Source organism: Opisthocomus hoazin, chromosome 2, assembly GCF_030867145.1.
Source record: "Opisthocomus hoazin isolate bOpiHoa1 chromosome 2, bOpiHoa1.hap1, whole genome shotgun sequence".
Taxonomy (NCBI): domain Eukaryota; kingdom Metazoa; phylum Chordata; class Aves; order Opisthocomiformes; family Opisthocomidae; genus Opisthocomus; species Opisthocomus hoazin.
Genome location: NC_134415.1, coordinates 47038858 through 47059701, shown reverse-complemented (window position 1 = coordinate 47059701; position 20844 = coordinate 47038858). Strand labels below are relative to the sequence as shown.

The following is a 20844-nucleotide window of genomic DNA, read 5'->3' as shown; positions in this document are numbered from 1 at the left end:
TGATAGCTACCTTATTGCTTTCAGCAGCTAGCAAATTAAACCTTCAAAATAATTCTCATGTGCACTGATTGTAAAGTGAATTTAAATTAAAGTAATACATTACATGAAAAGAGAGTACCTAGCCAGAGTTCTCAGCAGCCTTTTTATTCTTCCAAAACCATCCTCAATGCACATAAATATAGCTACACAGTTCACACCTGCCAACATACATCTGCACATACCATATGGTGTAGGACACACCTTATCCCAGCACTCACAAACATATGTATTTGCAAACACTTACTGCCACTGGGAGACAGCTAAGTCAAGCCAAGTGCTACTAAAACCAAACAAGACACGCCTTGCTGCCCATTCCTCCTCTGTTCAAGCACCCACATGTCCTTCCCAAGGGTGGATCAGAGCACAGAGCAAGCTTTAAAATGGCAACATCCACCCCAGCCATGCTAAGCAGATGAAGACCTGTGACTGTCCTTTTACAGATGGATATAAAGCCAAAGGAATGAAGGTACTCACTCAGCGTCACAGAACAAACCTACACAGGGACAAAGACTTGAAGAGAAATCTTACCTCTTATTATCGTTCTCCTTGTATTTATCTATAGATAGTTCCCAAGTGTAAAGTTTGGACCTGGAAGCAGTCTGCAAGGCTGTCTCATGCCTTTCACTTGATGGCTGCTGTGCAGACCTAGAAACTACACTGAGAAGGTTTTAATTGCCATTTTCGTGAGGTGGTGCAAAAAGAATGGTGGTGAACTGATAGATCTGAAGTATTCTAAACTAAGCTATGGCCTCTGCTGCTGGAGAGATCCAAGCCTCAGAAAGTCTGAACATCCTAATGTGAGTGAGCTGAATTATATTTCTGAGAGATAGTTATTCTTGGTAGTTATTCTGATAAAAGTCAGCTTAGATGAGAATTAGGGAACCCATTTATGCCAATTTCTTTATTAAATAATAATTAAACAATAAAGTATTTGAAATCCTGTTCCTTTTGCTTCTATGCACATATAGCTCAGTTCCGGCTTCTTCTGCCCCTCTTGCTTGAAGATTTTAGGTTACACTCAAGAATAATTCTAAAAATTTCTGCACTTGTTCTAGATCAAACTCAAGTTAAAGTTAGCTACCTGCAAGTAACACCCTACAAGCATCTCAACAGGATCATCACAGCAGAAACAGCTCTAAGTCAGGCACTAGGCACAGTCATGTTCAGAAATAGATATAAGCAGATATAAGTAGGGAGAAAATCTGACTGTATCAACGCTGTGAAACCCAACAGGCCTTCAGTGCAAACATACAGCATGGAGCAGGAGAGAAAACGAGCAGCAAAATCAGAGCAGCTCTTCTCACAGTAGGTATTATTCTTTATTATTCTTCCACAGGAATACCAAGCGACATTTTCTTCTGTGGCTGCCCAGCCCCTTACAGAGCAGGGCAAACACCATTAGGTCTGCTTTACACTGGAGATGTCACAAAGCTCTCCAAATCAGCCCCAGAGCCATTCAGCAATTGGGGATAGATACACAACCTACACATCCTGAGACCCCATCTGTTAGCAGACAGCTGCCTGGTCTGTGTCTCCAGATGTTCTCAATGAAGTTTGTGCTGGCTAGGGACATTCAGCTGGGAAAAGCTCAGGGCTCTTCCCTCTCAGCTGGGTAAGAATGTTATGCTTAGTGCATCAGCACCAGCTGTGTGCCTGCAGTAAAGGCCAGCTACTACAACACCCAACATTACTGGTGCTCACAGTTTTCCCATCCTGCAAAAGCATGTCTCACCTCCTCCTCGTTTACATTCCAACTGAGCATGGCTTCAATTATCAGCTCTTCTGGTTTGAGAGAGGTGCAGGGTAACTAACAAGCTTTCTTCTATAACCTCAGACACTTCAGAGGACTGGAATTTAGCACTACAAGCCTTAACAAAACCAGGTCTGGATTAATTAATTTTTAATACACCCTCAATGTCAAATAAGGAATTCCTTCATCACAGGCAATGCATAAGCCCTCCAGACTCTCTTTCATACAAAGTTCTATGTCACGGTTCTACTTACCCCTACACACTAATGCACATGAGGCATCAGTTCATTTTATTACTCTGTGCAGTGCAGATTTGATTACCAAAATTTGTTCTAAACATTCTTGAGAAGTGTCCAGCAGTTCCTGGCATTAGCACATAACTCCTCCTGGATTATTCCTCAGCATTGTGAAGCTGCCCATGCTGTTGCTTGGTACAAGATTGGACTTCCTGGCATTGCATTTCCTGATTCAGACTTCCAGATTAGAAGTTTCCAACTACAGTCCCTTGCAAGCCTGTCAGTTATGCATGGGTCTGGCATTAGAGCAGTTTAGGTGCCATTTTACAGGAAGAGACCCATATTGCTGGACGGGAACTGTGTTATCTGCACTGCAGGTCACTGAGTACTCTCTGCTTGCTGCTAATTAAATTCACTGTTGGAAGCTCCTTACGTCTCCATGTGATAGGTAACTGCAGAGCTGGATGTTGCCCCTAATTGCTTTTTGTAACAAGGTTATAAAAGTCATGGTGTTATGTCCAGATATGGCAGGGCCCTGAAAACAGTACATGGTCATAGACAACGTTAGTACCACACTGTATTGTACCAAAGTTGGATATTAAAGAAGAAGTTTCAGTCCTCTTCCAGTATGTTTTTATTTTGCTCATTTAAGAGCTGTATTTTCACAGGAAGGTTAAGGATCATTAAAGTAAAACTCAAAGTAAGAGATTGGGGCCATTCATATAATCTAAATGATGTGATAAGTTTAAGACACAAGATAGTCTGTATAAGCAATATTATTAATTGCTGGCTTACATGATTTCTCTAATACCATATTACCTTATGTCTTCTTCAACCTAACACAGAAGCAAACTGAATGAATAAGTACATACCAATGCAGCTTTGCTTGCAATGAGTGATTACATTACTCGGCTAGAAGCCAGGAGATAACTGCCGCACGGTTCGACAATTGAGCAAAATGGGTAAGAGGGACAGAGCTGAAACTATACAAAGCGATCCCAGATATGATTAGTTTTAGTCTCAGCCATGAATCAACTAGGGTGAAGAGCAAGTTAACTCAGCTTGAAACAAGCCTCTTGGCACCAGCATTGTTGCTATTTCCATCTAAAAAAATCATTCCTTGGGAACTTGACTCCTGCCTTCCCTGGGCACAATCTCCCATGCTACTGGGCAAAAAATTAAAATTACGTCTCAGAAGGTTATTCACTCAGGCCAAAGAGGAGAAAAGCATTCCTAGTATTTGCATTACTGATGGGTACATTCTGCTGCTACTTGTACTTTTGCAGTCTCACCAGATGTCAAGAGGCAGAATTTATTCCCGTAGGTTTTGATATGTGAACGAGAAGTCTGGGTTTGCTTTACATAGGGATAGGTGTTACTAGATCATGATGTATTTTTCTATGGTAATTGCCTACAATCAGTCAAGGAAATTGTTCTGTAGAAGCGCTTGTTGCCCACTTCTGAAAGTAGAGCACTGGCTACTAATTCAGGAGACACCTCCACAGCAGCAAAGTGCCACACTAAATGATCCCTGCAAACCATACCCTGTGTCACAGGCTTCCCTAAGACCAACAGCAATTGATTATTAGCTAATTAATCAGTTAATCATATTCTGATATGCATTTGGCCTAGAAAATACTTACTAGTCCTACATATGTAACATGTTTACATTAACATTTTGGAAAGCTTAGCAGCTTCCAAGTTCTTGTATGTTTGCATACAGCAGAGATCTCTAGGAAAATATGCTCAGGAAGCACAGCATAACTAAATTGTTATAACAGACACCTGTATGAAAACAGTCTTAAAACTACACATCTACAATCACTTTACACACAATTTGCTTGCTGCTATCTAATTATATTCTTTATCTATTGCTGAGTCAAGAATAAAATCCAATTTTGCCAAGTATTTTAAGCAAAAAAATAAAGGACAGGGAATAGTCCTTTCCCAAATGGCTTTCTATTTAGACATGCCCTTATCCAAGAGCAGGGTAATAAAACATTTTAGCCCTTTCTAACAGCCAGATCTCAACAGAATTGAAACCATCAGCAGTACATGTCTAACTAAAAAGTGCCACTGAATAAAGCTTGCCTTGCTCAGGAGCAGTAGATCACACAGCGTTACATCAAGTTTTTCAGCTCACAGACAGAAGAAAAGATTAGGTTATCCTGTGTGTCTCTGCATCTCTCCCAGTCCTTCACGTTTCCACCAGGAATCCAGGTAGGACTTCAACGGCTTTGGTTTGTCTGAAGCATATTTCCAAAGGAGGCATTCAGTCTCAACCTGATGATAAGAGTGAGGCAAAGCAGGGAACATTCACACAACTCACTGAATGTTTCTGTTTCAAATGCATGGCAGAAACTTGTAAAATTATTTCTCAGATGGCAAAAAGTAAACCCTGGGGGATCAAGTCATTATATGTTGTTCTGTGTCTGGAACATCTGAGACTTCCCTGTAATGGAAGAGGAGACCATGGGGAGCTGCAGATGTTCTCAGCAGTATCTCTGTGCAGCAGCAAAGGCAGTTGCTTCTGGCAGCTGCCAACGTGACAGCTGTGTCACAGAAGCCTCGATGAAACTAAAGCATTAAGATGGCAGTTGAGCTACGCTGGTGTTCGCCAGTTGCAGAGAAGGGGAGTTAATACCCAGCTGCATATTCACATTCTTACAAGATAGTTGTAAAAACACTAGGCACTTCACTACATCAGCAGCTTAGCATTACTTCTTAGACTGTTTTTTTTCCAAAACTACTAGTTTTTGATCATAGCGTAAAGGATAATAACTGCTTGTACTCAGGTGCAACAGAGATTTTGTGTTAGGGCTCCTGTCAGTGACGTGTCACCTTGGCTCTGATATGATGGGCATCGTGCCAATAGCAAAGTAGAGCATCTCTGCTTCAAGAACCCCTACAAGTCAAAAAGCACCTTCCTACTGGGGATAAATTATGTACAATTTCACACCTTTTTACATTTGCTTACTGGCAGTATATAAAAAGAACAAAACAAAAAACAGTGAGAAAGATTTCAGCATGTACATAATGTAAAGAATCATGTGAGAATGATATTAGAGGGCTGCAGAAAGCTCAACAGACCAGCATTAGAGGTTGGTGGGAACATGTTCACTGAGCTGGTTGCTGATTCTTATTTGCAATTCAAGAAATTGTGACTGATCAGACCATTGTTTCTTCTCCTCTGACTAAAGTCCTTTCCACCCGTAGGGAAATACCAAAGAACAATTCATGAATAATGCACTTAAGGTATAAACCTGTGGCATTTGGTGGATATTTTAACTAATGCTGGCATTTCATTTAATGATATCAAATAAAGAATTATACAGACTGACTTCCCTCATGTTATTCCAATCAGCAGCAATTGCAGTCTGAGTCTCAGGTTGAAGATTATATTTGCAAATTAGATTTTGAGGGGTGGAGGAAATAAATCTGTTTGTCCATGGTTTGATCAAAACTTTGAAAGCTAGTCATATAATGAAAGGGTGAAATCTTGGCTGTAAAGTCAACATGAGCCTCATCCAAAATTTCTCTCAGCTCTTTTAATAGCAGAAATGTTTCAAGCTAGTACATCTGGGTCTCTGAAACAGTGGCAGCAGTATTTCAAATATTCTCAAAGCCAGCTACTTGGATGGGCTTGAATTGGTGACAATAATTGTGAAGATTTGCTTCTCAGGCCAAATAGAAATAAGCCAGGGCCATGCAGGCAGGCTTAGTTCTCTCACAGGAAACATGTGAGAGAAGAAGGATGCCAGGGCTACAAACAGGCAAAGCTGGAGGGCATATCAGCACATGTGCTGAGTGGCAGAAAATGAATAATTTTGATACTGCAGCTACTCCAAAACACTATCACTGAATACATAAGGGTGTAAAGAATAGAACAGGAGAAATCAGTGCAAAACTAGGAAATATCTAGCATGTTTTGTGCACTGAATAATCAATATTTGTTCCCCAAATTGTAACTGCTGAACCAAAAGTTCATTTAGGTCACAGGAGGCACCACAAGTGATGCATCAAGCAGCATATACCAGACCTTTCCCATCAGCAGCATTCTCCAAACAGACCCTTTAAGGCAGGTCATGAAATGGCAAGATACCAGCTGTTTACATTTACTCGTTTCTTGTGACATCTCTAAGACAAACTTTTTCTTAAGACAAATCTGATGGAATTTAGATACAATGCTGCCTCTTTCTTCAACCATTTTAATCAATTTGATAAGCAAGCCAGACTGCATGCCAGTGCTTCCAACAATTATTTTGCAAGAAATCCTGTGATGAACCTTAGTCTCTTTTCACACTGATTTTATTACACTCACAGATCTTTACACTTGTTCATATACAATTTGAAGATAAACCCCTGTCAGGCTAGCAGACAAATCAGTGCCCTAAATATTCCAGAAAAATGAATGATATATCCGTTAGCTGTCCTGCAAAGCTTGCGGAAGAAGGAAGAAGTATCACCAAATAACCTGAATTCAGTAATTCCCCAGAAGCACCAGTTCCCCTAAATTTAGGAAATTCTGATGCAGCTAATGAGAGAAAATACATCTCTCTGGAAGCTAACTACTAAAGGAGAAAATGGGATGCTCAGGAAAAAAGAAAACATTGAAAAAAGATTCATAGACTGGAAGATATATATGAAGAGAAGGGGAAGACTTCTTCTCTGCCAAGCAGTACCCTGGGCCAGAGGGTTACAGATCCTTCCTGTGCTAACACTTCCTTTCCACTTTGATCACAACTAAATTTATTTTTTATTTATTTTAAACACTGGCTTTGAAGTTGTCCGTTATGGGAAGGAAATAAAAGGATGCATTATAAAACATCTCTTGATTAGACATTTGGTCTGACCAGCTGAGCTTCTTTCAAAGTTATGCAAGAGAAGCTGAGCAGCCCTCCAGCACAGGATGCTTGTGGCCTCAACCAGAGCCTGACTATATAATTTTTTTTCCTATTGGAGGATGCAGGCTTGCAACCCTGCTGCTGAAACAGTGCTTTGATAATTCCTAGTGGAAAATTGGCAAGAGCAACCATTTAACGTCACATTTCTGCTTTTACTGCACAGCTCTTCTTACTTTATATGCATTAAAAATGCATGGCTACTTATAAATCTTTGATTACACTACACACTAGACCTGTTATATTTTTCACTTCCCTTCCAGGATAAAATCTACAGAATGCATATATGCCTTACAGGACACGGGATACTTTGCAAATTTGAACACAGGCATTCATTCAATGGAGAGCAACAGCTGTTCCCAGGAATGGTACCAAAACCAGGAAGGTAGAATTATTCCTCTTCGCAAACAATTATGTTGGAATTTTGAGAGCCAGCCTCAGTGTTACAGGACGGTGTGTTTGGAGGCTGAGGTGTCCTCTTTCTCTTTTCACTGTCCCTCCTCACATGTTCCCACTGCGAGACAGAGCATGACCAGAAACTCTTACCAGATGAGCTGGTACGATTATTTTTTACAGCTGCAAGCAAGAAAAACAGCTCATGAAAGGGACATACCTGACAAGATAGCTGAGCTTCCTAAAAAAGTGAAACAGTAGCCTACAAACCTACCTAGTGGTTGGAAGGAATCGCTTATCAAAAATGGAGAGGAACTATTCAGTACATTCATTGATCCAAGACCCTACCAACAGCTATGCTTGACAAAGCCACCAATGTATTGCCCTATTTGCCAGCATTCACCACCTTTCTTACCCTTCAGCCCTAATCCTCATATCTCCTGCTGCTGCAACCCCACTCCCATGTATCCATCACAGTCCTGTGCTGTTTCTCTTGCCACCCAGTCTTCAGCAATCAAGCACTACCACCACAACAGCTCCTAGTAAGGCCAATCAGCCTGTATTAAACTTGTTGCAGAGACAAGAGCACACCAAGGGAAATGGGGAAATTCCCCTTACTCCCTGGGAAATGAGAGGGGCAAATCATCTCAAGGCTCACGAAGCTGCAGAGGCATCCTAAAAACCACAGTTTGATAAGCCAAGAGAACAAGGTACTTAACCAAGAGAATGCTAAGAAGAAGAAAAAGCAAAAATAAATATCTACATGCAAAACAAAGATTTTGGAGGTATACACCACACTGCCTGAAAGAGACCCCACTGTATTTCTTGCCAAGCCAGCCATTGTCTTGAGACTTACTACAATAAAGTAGTTATGCTGTCTTCCATTTTAAAGCTGATTTTAGAAGAAGGAGGTATTTCTCTGCTCGTACTTACTTTTTTCCAACAGAGGTAGTTTGACTGGATTTAGGAGTCTGATATCACAAGACAAAAAAACCCACCCTCACTTAAAGGAAGGGGTGGGTAAGAGTTTTTCAATCACTCAGGTGGTGGTCAAGTGAGATTTACACCTTGGCCAATTACTGATTAGCCTGCAGTGGGTCCTGGTAGAAATGCCCCACTCTGCTCTTAACCCTTGCTACACTGTCAGTCTCCCAGGCCTGCTTGGTGCCATCTATAGTCCCCCTGCTGACTGCTTCAGTACCCTAACATGGACACACTGCTGTATTTCATACTTTGAAATAATCTCCTAGTGCTTAGCTATTGTGCAGATTACAGCTAACAGGCTCTACTGTTTTTCAGCCTCCTTTTGTTTCCATGCAAGTACCAGGGCAGCAGGAACTGCCTGTTCCATGTACCAGGAGATTATGAAGAAAATGTGTTATTTCCATGAGGGCTGACACAGCCATTTTCTCCATTTATACTTGCTGAATATTTTTTTCCCTGATGTAGTGCCTTATATGAGCTCCTCTCAGTTTCATTTTTTCACAGACATGTTTTAAATTCCTTTCAAAACACATGCATTATTCAGCATACTGCAGAGTGAGGACAGGCCAGGTGTGAATCATTTTACATTGCAGAAAACAAGATCTCTTTTCTGTATAATCATCAAATCTGCTTCTACAGAGATTGTGTCTCTACAGATAGGCTACAAAACTCAGTTACCTTATGCCACTTTACAAATATTCAAAGGTCACTACACCAGGATTTCCTCTGAAAGGCAGAGTACTTAGAAATAGGGGACTGCTCCAGGCTAGGGGAAACTGTCCTATGTGAAGCTCGGTTTCAACAGAAGATTTGAACGTCTCAATAGTTAGAGCTCAATATTGAGAAAAGCGAAAGCTTTGCTTCCAGTTCCAGCATTTTCTGAGGAATACTAGTTATCAAAGAGGGAGAAATACATAATTTTACAACAAGTGATAATGTGTTTTAAAGTGACAAATACTTATTTTTTTGGACTTGGTGAAACATAGCAGGTACAGAAGCCATTTGAAAGGTAGGTGACACTATTCAATGTCATCATGCAGGCACAGTAGCACCCCATCTGTGTTGAATTCACCTTAGATGACATTTCTTTTTCACCAAGATTTCCTCTTAAAAATCCACTTTTTTGTGTTTTCTTTTCATTTTCTCCCCAATTAGCTTTTTCAATAGAGTTAAACTGGAGGCTAATCCCTTTGATTTGTCTACATGAGGACACTTTGAGATAAATCAATTAAAACTAATTAAGGGTTTAAGTTCAAGATAGAGGAGTCAACCTGCATGAGTCCACCTTATGGATACCTGTTCACAGCAGCCTGACACAATTAAGCAGAGGTCGTTTCCACAGCGGACAATGTAGGCCACGTGTGTAGGATGCATCCAATTTGTCTGGGCATATTAGCTGTCCAACTTTCATGAAACCTACAATAGCTTTTTTGCTCAGGACAACCTCCCCATGATAGCACAGAAATCCCCCCAAGCACTGGTTTGTGCACTCAATGCAGGCACGCACTTCGAATACTTCTACAGCTAAACCAAACTGCAATTCGTTTAGTTCCCAATAAACACCTCTATGGAACACTGACATAGCATACAGCAGTATAAAGCTTAGTTCCGACAAAGCATCCCTGAGCAGCTGTGAGTGCAGCAAACTGATCTGAAACTCCACTGTCCTCTCTCATATTGATAGGGCCAACAAGGAAAACGTGTGTGTGATTTAAAGGACAGATTTAAGCTACTGGGCTGTTTTTCTTGCCCACAAAAAAACCTCACTGCCATGTCCAAACTGTTTCAAAACACCACTTCATTATTTGCACACAGGAACCTAAATAACATGCACTATCTAAAGCTCTTCTGCACACTTATGCTTCTGAGACATTCCAGTGCCAGAGATGACCATATAAAGTGTCTTCCAACCATCTCCCCTTTTTCCTTTTACTGGAGAGGCCTCAGCCCTGCCAACTGGAACTGCTCTTTGCAGACCACCCTGTTACAAACAGCCCAAAGATTGTGTCTATACCTGGGGAACTTGGCTTTTAACTCCTGCTACAGCACTGCTTCCCTGCTAGTGCTGAGCAATGCAGATAAAATGAGCAAACTGCTTATGCATCCTGTCCTTCCCAAATGAGTGTCTTCGCTGCCAGGTTACAAAACCACACACCAGCTTATGCCCCATTTTTGGCCTAGTGTATCTGGCTTTTCTGTACAGTAGCTGGGCTTGCGCAAGAGGAGAACAGAGCCAGAGCTTGCACACAGCCTGGACACCTGACTCATGACTGTAAGGCAAGGGACTGAATTTCCTCTAGACAAGAGGGGAGATGAACCCAAGTTCTCTACTTCCTTGGAAAGAACACTGACCACTCGGATATTTTTAGTTGGAAAGTACTACCTCCTCCATCTCCTTCAACAAATAATAATAGACTTACATGTAATAATTTAGTGTTGTAATAGGAAATATTAAAAATGACAATAACTGTTCATGCAAGATCTCCTAAACAGAACTTTTGTGCTTTGAAAACTCAACAATCCAAAAACTAAATGGGAGGTTAATGTGATCCCCTTTGTGCAGTTGAGTCTGCAACATATGCAAGCGCTTTGTGTCAGTTTTTTGTACTAGCATAAGCATATGGGACCAGACACAGATGAGGAGTTCTGAACTTTTCTGCAGACAGATGAATGAATTCAAGCTGAAGCAGCAGCACAGATCTTGTACTAGCCAGTCCAAAAATAGTAAAGAAATCCCTTTCCTACATTTAGAACTGTGTGGAAAGGTTTATGTGTTCATTGCTGAGCTCCTAGGCTAACTAAAGTTTTATAAGAGCTGTATCTCTTTATTTCTACAGTCAAAAGGAGTTTTGAATATTAGCATGATATTATCTTCCTTTTTGCCTTCATTGCATTCAGCAAGGCTGGCTCCACTAAATAGCACATAAATCTTAACTGTCTGTAATCTGTAATAGAAAGATGTTTTTGAAAAACGGTTTCTTGGCAGATTATTATCCATTTTGTACCACTTTTTCTTGCTTTGTTCTGTCTCTTTTTTTCTCTTATGAGAAGGAAACAGAGACTTTTTTTCCCCTCTCTTTAGTTCTTTTTTTTTTTTTTGGCCTGATCTTATTCTTGTGGCTGATATATAAGAGCACTGATACAATGCAGTTTTTCACTTTGGCAGTTGTTTTTAAATGGATTCCATAGCATGATCCGACCAGTGACAAATGACCCAGCAGTTCTATTTGGAATACTAATGCTGAATTATCTGGCTTCCTGGAGTCTGATGGAGATGCAGTGAGAATTAAAAAAAAAAATCACTGCACAACAGCAGCGGTGACTGATGTAGGGTCTGCATGCTGAGCTTTTGACCTCAACCGTTTCTACAGTAACTGTGCGATGTATTGTGCTTTCTATTCTCAGGCTCACATTGGAAGCCAATTAAATTAAAAGGCTATTAATTTCATTACACTTGTCTCCAGGACGCTCAAATAGAAATGCAAACAATTCCTGTTCAGAGTTCCCCGCACCAAAGAAACTGATACTGTACTGCTAATTTGTGGTAACAATATAAACCAATATGCAAGCTGCACTGATTTCAAAGATGTGCATAGGATGTACGCTGAACTTACAAAACACTGATTAGGGAGATCAAGAAATTAAAACTTCCGAAGGGCACTTGTTTCAAACCTTCAAAGCAACTCTTTTTTCTTGGTTTAATCAGATAGCTAATCTTTGTAACTCACATTTTCCAAGAGCCAGATTCATCAATACTAGGAAATATGGATTTGTAATATTGAACAGTTACAGTCTCCAGAAAGCACGGTGAAAATAAAAGCTGTAAAAAGATGGTTGGTAAGCACTTTGCTGCTTCAGGAAAGGCAAAGGAGGGAATAAGAGAGTATTTCCTACTAAAAATAAAGCAAGAATCGTTTGAGGACTGATCCACCAGTTTGAACAATAAAGACACATATTCCCAAATATGCTGTTCTCTTAAGAGCTGGTCCTATCTCCAGCTCAGGGCGACATTAACAGTTTTGTCAAATCACAGAAGAGAAATTGACATGAAGCATTAGTCTACTGCCTGTATTTTTATTCTAAATTAAGCTTCTGCTATAGTTCCCCATGTCACTTAGAGTGATTGTAATTTCTGATCTGGAGGAATGACCTTCACATTGAAGGGAAGACAGAGGACTTGAACACCATCCTGCAGGATACAAACTAACAGCCTACAACATGCCATTTGTAGATCATTTTTGCAGGCTAGCAACCACAAATTGAAACTTGGCTATCATCAGTGGCAGATAAAATTTTAGGGCTTGTATAATGGTCGTGGTACTGAAGGCTTGTCGATAGAGTAGATGTGGGCTTATAATGGAGGCAGCAGCTTTCCTTGCGGTTTATCTAGACACGGCTGGCAGGATATAATAAGCTAAACGAGGTTGAAATGACAAAAATGTCTCCAGGCTTATGAAAACCTGGAACACTATTTTTAGGAAAACCTGGTAGCTTAGACAAAATTGACAAACACTTAACTTCTTTTTCAGATAGATGAAATAATTCTGGGCCAGAATCATTCATCTGCAGTGCTGAAACTCATGCACCTTCCACCAGGGTTTAGCTTGAAGACAGTTCTATGGGTCGAAAAAATGAACTTGCTTCCCCCGATATGATTGAATTAGTTTTGTTTTGTTCCCTGCCTGCCTCTCAATAAAAATTCAATCAGTTGCTGAAACACTAACAAGACAGAAAAATTTAAAGTGAAAAACTTAAAGTAAAAAAAGGTTTCTTAAAATGGCTTGGAAATAGAAGAAAATATGAAAATTTCATGCCTATCACATGAGCATGTCTAGTCATCCTCTGCTACAATAACTAGAAGGCACTCAATAAAGTGAAAGACAACTGATTTAGAGATGGCTGAAGGAGAGGCTCTTTTCAACAGTGTATTAATAGCCTGGGGATTCTATGCCACAAAGTAGCAAACAGGTCAGCAGCTTAGCTGGGTTCCAAAAAAGCGTGAAAAACACCATAATGTATTGCAAACCAAAACACCTAGAGGGGTTTTGTATGTGTGCACACATGCGTATGTATTTAATATAACATGTGGAACAGTAGAAAGCAAGTCCTACATAATAAGGGCCAGAAACTCTGTGCAAGCACATTTTTCTATAAATTGCCCTGCTATAAATTTTCTTGAACCATCTTCTGACATGGCTGGAATGGGCACTGCTAAAAGAGAAGATACTGAATTAGAAAATTCATAGGTCTACCTGGTATGGACCTTCCAGTCTTTCTGCATCCTTTGTTGCCTAGTTTCCTTGCTTTGAGATAGTTTTCCTTATTATTGTAATTCCTTTGCAGAATATTAACTTCGAATTCGATGCAACAGTGATGGGGCAACACTTTTTCTTCCTACCCCAGTTTTGCACCTTAGATGATGAGGTCTCCAAGAAGGAAGCTCTGTCTTTGATCACTTCTTTTTGCTTGGTTCTCTAAGTATAACAACCAGATGGCTACAGGCTGTTCAGAAGGGACAGGTGGGGAAGGAAAGGCAGAGGTGTTGTCTTCTATATCAAGAAATGGATGGAGTGTGAAGAGCCGTCCCTGAAGATTAGCCATGAGTAGGTTGAAAGCTTATGGGTAAGAATCAGAGACAGAGGCAAAAAAGGGAACCTGGTCATCAGTGTCTACTACAGGCCACCTGACCAAGGGGAGCCTACTGACAAAGCCTTCTTCCTCCAGCTATAGGAGGCTTCGTGCTCACAGTCTCTTGTCCTACTGGGGGACTTCAACCACACCAACATCTACTGGAAAAGTAGCACGGCGAGCTGTAGGCAACCCAGGCGATTCCTAGAGTCCATTAAGGACAACTTCTTAAGCCAGGTAATCGACACCCCTACCCGAGGGGATGCAGTACTGGACCTGATGCTCACCAGTACAAGTGAGCTCATCGGTGATGTCAAGACTGGAAGCAGCCTGGGCTGCAGTGATCATGCATTGGTGGAGTTCACACTCCTGAGGGATATGGGAAAGGTGAGGAGTATAGTCAGGACTCTAAATTTTAGAGGAAAACCAAATTCCAGCTCTTCCAGGAGTTAGTCAGAAGGACCCTCTGGGAAATGGTCCTCAGGGACAGCGGGGCAAACCAGAGCTGGCAGATCTTTAAGGATGCTTTCCATAGAGCACAGGAGCTCTCAGTCCTCAGGTGTAAGATACCAGGCAAGGAAGGGAAGAGACCAGCATGGCTGAGTCAAGATCTGCTGCTCAAATTCAAGAGCAAAATGGAACTGCACAGGCAGTGGAAGCAGGGACAGGTATCCTGGGAAGAGTATAGAGACACTGCCTGATTGTGTAGGGATGAGGTCAGGAGGGCCAAGGCACAGCTGGAGCTGAACTTGGCAAGTGATGCAAAGAATAACAAGAAGGGCTTCTACAGGTACGTCAACCAGAAAAGCCAGGTTAAACAAAGCATACCTCCCAATGACCAAGCACAGTAACCTCCTATCAACAGACAAGGAGAAGGCCGAGGTACTCCACAACTTTTTTGCCTCAGTCTTCACTGGCAATCTCTCTCCTCACCCCTCCTGAGTTGATGGAGACTGCAAGACGGGCATCAGGGAGGAAAAGCTCCTCCCACTGTAAGGGAAGACCAGGTTCATGATCACCTGAGGAACCTGAACATACATAGATCTATGGGACCTGATGAGATGCATACCAGGATCCTAAGAGAATTAGCTGATGTAGTTGCCAAGCCACTCTCCATGATATTTGAAAGGTCATGGCAGTCAGGTGAAGTGCACGGTGACTGGAAGAAGGGAAACCTTATGCCCATTTTCAAAAAGGGTAGAAAGGAGGACCCTGGGAACTACCGACCTGTCAGCCTCACCTCTGTGCCTGGGAAGATTATGGAACAGATCCTCCTAGAAGCTATGCTAAGGCACATGGAGGACAGGGAGGTGATTTGAGACAGCCAGCATAGCTTCATCCAGGGCAAGGCCTGCCTGACCAACCTCGCGGTTTTCTATGAAAAGTAGTGGAGTGACTAGGTCAATGGACAAGGGAAAAGCAACAGATGTCAACTATCTGGACCTCGGGTAAAGCCTTCGACACAGTCTCCCACAACATCCTTCTGTCTAAATTGGGGAGATACGGATTTGATGGGTGAACTGTTCGGTGGATAAGGAATTGGTTGGAAGGTCACAGCCAGAGGGTAGTGGTGAACGGCTCAATGTCCAGATGGATGCCGGTGAAAAGTGTTGTCCCTCAGGGGTCCGCACTAGGACCAGTGCTATTTAACATTTTCCTCAATGACTTAGACAGCGAGATGCGCACCCTCAGCAAGTTTACAGATGACACCAAGCTGAGTGGTGCAGCTGACACACCAGAAGGATGGGACGCCATCCAAAGAGACCTGGACAAGTTGGAGAGGTGGGCCTGTGTGAACCTCATGAGGTTCAACACAGCCAAGTGCAAGGTCCTACAACTGGGTCGGAGCAATCCCTGCTATCAATACAGGCTGGGAGACGAGGAGATTGAGAGGAGCCCTCCTGAGAAGGACTTGGGGGTACTGGTGGATGAAAAGCTGGGCGTGAGCCACCAATGTGTACTCATAGCCCAGAAGGCCAGCCATATCCTGGGCTGCATCAAAAGAAATGTGGCCAGGAGGTCGAGGGAGATGATTCTGCCCCTCCATTCTGCTCTGGTGAGACCTCACCTGGAGTCCTGAGTCCAGCTCTGGAGCCCTCAGCACAAGAAAGACATGGAACTTTTGGAGTGCGTCCAGAGGAGGGCCACAAAAATGATCTGAGGGCTCCTGGGCTATGAGCACAGGCTGAGAGAGTTGGGGTTGTTCAGCCTGGAGAAGAGAAGGCTGTGGGGAGACCTTATGGTGGCCTTTCAGTACTTAAAGGGGCCCTATAGGAAAGATGGGGACAACCTTCTTAGCAAGGCCTGTTGTGACAGGACAAGGAACAATGGTTTTAAACTAAAGGAGAGTAGATTTAGACTGGATATAAGGAAGAAATTTTTTACAATTAGGGTGGTGAAACACTGGAACAGGTTGCCCAGAGAGGTATGAGGGAGCTGGCAGATGTCATTGCTGAGCCTCTCTCTATCATCTTTGAAAGATCCTGGAGGACAGGAGAGGTGCCCGAGGACTGGAGAAAGGCCAATGTCACTCCAATCTTCAAAAAGGGCAAGAAGGAGGACCCAGGAAACTACAGACTGCTCAGCCTCACCTCCATCCTGGGAAAGGTGATGGAGCAGCTCATTCTGGATGTCATCATCAACCAAGTGGAGGAAAAGAAGGTTATCAGGAGTAGTCAACATGGATTCACCAAGGCGAAATCATGCTTGACCAATCTGATAGCTTTCTATGATGGCATGACTGGCTGGGTAGATGAAGGGAGAGCAGTGGATGTTGTCTACCTTGACCTCAGCAAGGCTTTTGTCACTGTCTCCCATGAAGTCCTCACAGGAAAGCTCAGGAAGTGTGGGCTGGATGAGTGGACAGTGAGGTGGATTGAGAACTGGCTAAATGGCAGAGCTCAGAGGGTTGTCATCAGCAGCACTGAGTATAGTTGGAGGCCTGTAAATAGTGGCGTCCCCCAGGGGTCAGTACTTGTCCCATTCTTGTTCAACTTCTGCATCAATGACCTGGATGAAGAGCTAGAGTGTACCCTCAGCAAGTTTGCTGATGATACAAAACTGGGAGGAGTGGTGGATACACCAGAAGGCTGAGCTGCCATTCAGCATGACCTGGACAGGCTGGAGAGTTGGGCAGAGAGGAACCTGATGAGGCTCAACAAAGGCAAATGCAGGGTCCTGCACCTGGGGAGGAATCACCCAATGCACCAGTACAGGCTCGGGGCTGACCTGCTGGAAAGCAGGTCTGTGGAGAGGGACCTGGGTGTCCTGGTGGATGACAAGTTGACCATGAGCCAGCAGTGTGCCCTGGCTGCCAAGAAGGCCAGTGGCATTCTGGGGTGCATCAAGAAGAGTGTGACCAGCAGGTCAAGGGAGGTTCTCCTTCCCCTCTACTCTGCCCTAGTGAGGCCCCATCTGGAGTACTGCATCCAGTTCTGGGATCCCCACTTCAAGAAAGATGAGGAACTACTGGAGAGAGTCCAGCGGTAGGTTACGAAGATGATTAGGGGACTGGAGCATCTCTCCTATGAGGAAAGGCTGAGGGAGCTGGGATCGCTTAGTCTGAAGAAGAGAAGGCTGAGAGGGGATCTTCTAAATGCCTATAAATATCTTAAGGGTAGGTGTCAAAAGGATGTGGTCAGGCTCTTTTCAGTGGTGCCCAGCAACAGGACAAGGGGCAACGGGCACAAACTGAAGAATAGGAAGTTCCATCTGAACATGAGGAAGAACTTCTTCACTCTGAGGGTGACGGAGCACTGGAACAGGCTGCCCAGGGAGGTTGTGGAGTCTCCTTCTCTGGAAATATTCAAACTCGCCTGGACAAGGTCCTGGGCAGCCTGCTCTAGGTGACCCTGCTTTGGCATGGTGGTTGGACCAGATGATCCACAGAGGTCCCTTCCAACTCCTACAATTCTGTAATTCTGTAGTGGAGGCCCTGTCCCTAGCAACATGCAAGGCCAGGTTGGATGGGGCTCTAGGCAACCTGGTCTAGATGTCCCTGTTCACTGCAGGGGTTTCGGCTAGATGACCTCTAAAGGTCCCTTCCAACCCAAAGCATTCTATGATTCTAATAAAAACTCCAATAGCTTTTCAAAGTTTTAATCCTTCTGCAGGACATCTTCCAAACTAAGCCTTTTACTCAATGTGAATTTAAATGAAAAGATAGGACAGGAAGAGTCCATCCGCGTTATTCATTTTTTTAAATGAAAAAATTGTATTAGAAGACAAATATTTTTTTTTTTAAAGAAAATATTTTTGGTGATTAGAAAAACCTGGAGGGAGAAACTCTAAGTTGATCTCATTGCTGCAGTGTAATTGTGGCCAAAGACTCAGCCAGATTTGAAGGACTTGATTTTATAGAAGTAACAACCTTCAGTTACAATAGCTTATGACAAAAAGAAGTATAATGGAAGGGAAAGAAAGCTTCTCTTATTTAAGGACTTGACATAAAAACACATTCAGGACAAGACCTGATTAGGACAGATTACCTCATTTTTAACTTTTGTGAAGTGTTCCACACAGTCACTTCCGGCATGTTGTGTTGTCTAGTGGTATGAGAAGATTTAAGATCTGGAAGTTTATTCCTGTGAAAGTACCAGAGAAAAAACACTTTTAAATGTGGAAAAGTATCTTAACATCCTGATGACTGTGGATGCTGACAGTGCTAGTGAATACTGCACTATGCACATATTCTATTATGTTATTTCGCTTTGGCATTTTTATTATCAGAGAAAATTATGTACTTTTTGCAGAAGAGTGCTGAAAAAAAGGAGAAAACAAAAAAAATAGATTTTATTTTCTCAGTGAACCTGAACTTTTTTTAAATGTAACACTTTCCAAAAATAAAAAGCATTATAAAGAAAACAACTTTTGGTGAAAAATAAATAAATGGGACTTTTTCCTGACACACTCCATCAGAGTGGCTAACGTGCCCCAGCTGTGAATAGACATTCAATATAAGACACCAGCCAGTCTACAGTAACCCACTTAAAATCCCAATAGCACTGACATGGGGTTCCCAGCACTGGCAGTGTCCCTCCACTGAACTACTTCTGCTGTGTCTCAGGACTTGCTAACATGGACACAGCCAAATTTTCCATGATAGGGGCAGACAGGAGAGAAAGCTGAAGACAGGAGTTCCCACATCAGCCCAGCCAAATTTAATACAAGCAGAAAATCAGCAGCACAAGCCTGGGCTTATTCTTTCAGTGTAGGTTTGTTGGTTTTTTTCGCCCCGGCTCCTTTCTTTCCTTACTGGTGAATGGCTTGATATTCACAGTGTTATAGGGCTTGTATTGTTACCCAGATAATATTAGGATATTTAGAGAAACATCTTGGCTCAAAGTTAGGTTGGATCAAATCTTTAGGTGCACTTTTCTGCCCTCACCATGATTTTTACTGCAGCAAAAGCAAACCCAGATGAAGAGGAGACCAACAGTGAGAAGCCCACTTTCTCCATGGTTTGGTACTTTCACCAAGGATGAGGTGGAGACTAGTGCTTCCCCCACATCCCCAAAAGATGCTCCACCTTCTTTATATATTTGGCATAAAGGCAACTGTGAATACCAGGAACTGAACTTCAGAATAAGGGGTAGCAATCAGGGGATGCAGTGTATTCAGGGATGGGAGGATGCAAGATCCTTAAAAACCATCATGAGAGAAGAACAAACAAATTAAAATACAGTAAACTTGTATTCTGAAGGGCAGCTATTCCTATGCATGCTTCCCCCTACCAAAAAAAACCCGGTACCTCCTTTTAGGCAATGTTGATTCATAGAATCATAGGTTGGAAAAGACCTCTGCCGAGTTTCAGCATCCATGCAGGGACAGGAACGACTCTCACACATTGACACAATGCACAGTCGATCCCATTTATTGGTCTGCTTGTGTGGTTATATACATTTTTCATATCTGTGCACGTGATCACGCTTATTCGGATAGGCTACAGACATAAATCATGCGCTGTTCACGCACCCCATATTCCCTTAAGATTGGTAACTATGCACTAATGCCAATAGCAACAGACCGCCTCCACGTCCTTGAACACATCTTGTTTTTGCTAACCCACATCATGTACACTCTCAGAACTTTCTCAATTGCAATTCTTAGCTGTCCTTTCCAGCGGCCTGTTCAGTTATGCTGTTTTACTTAAACGGCCTAGTCGTGCTAATTCTCAAGCTACATCGACCCCAACAGACCTCTAAGATCATCAAGTCTAACCATTCACCCAACACCACCATGCCTACTAAACCATATCCTGAAGTGCCACATCCATACGTTTTTTGAACAGCTCCAGGGATGGTGACTCCACCACCTCACTGGGCAGCCTATTCCAGTGTCTGACCCCTCTTTCAGTAAAGAAATTTTTCTTAATTTCTAATCTAAACATCCCCTGATGCAACTTGAGGCCATTGCCTCTTGTCCTACTGCTAGTTAGCTGGGAGAAGAGATCAACACCTGCCTCACTACAACCACCTTTCAGGTAGTTCTAGGGAGCAATGAGGTCCCCCTCAGCCTCCTCTTCTCCAGACTAAACAGCCCCAGTTCCCCAGCTGCTCCTCATAACACTTGATCTCTAGACCCCTCACCAGCCTCATTGCCCTTTTCTGGACACACTCCAGCACCTCAATGTCCTTCTTGTAGTGAGGGGCCCAAAACTGAACACAATACTCCAGGTGCGGCCTCACCAGTGCCGAGTACAGGGGCACAATCACCTCCCTACTGGGCCACACTATTCCTGATACAAGCCAGGATGCTGTTGGCCGCCTTTGCCACCTGGGCAAACAGGAAAAAAACCTAGGCAAAATTCACATACAACATATATGAGATGGTGCTGATAAAGACAACCTATTTCTCATTAAGAGTAAATTCAGCAGGCTGTGGTGTCCAAAGCACCAATCTTTGGTTATACAGA

General features: G+C 42.7%; 1 long non-coding RNA gene across 3 annotated transcripts in view; it reads right to left on the bottom strand.

Annotated features, from left to right (window-relative positions):
• LOC142360528 (uncharacterized) overlaps positions 1 to 20844 on the bottom strand; it is a 123689-nt gene that overhangs the window by 96887 nt on the left and 5958 nt on the right. For all 3 annotated transcript variants that reach the window (XR_012763124.1, XR_012763126.1, XR_012763125.1), the window contains one exon: positions 18419 to 18514. This is a non-coding gene — a long non-coding RNA (uncharacterized LOC142360528). The remainder of the gene's footprint in view (positions 1 to 18418; positions 18515 to 20844) is intronic.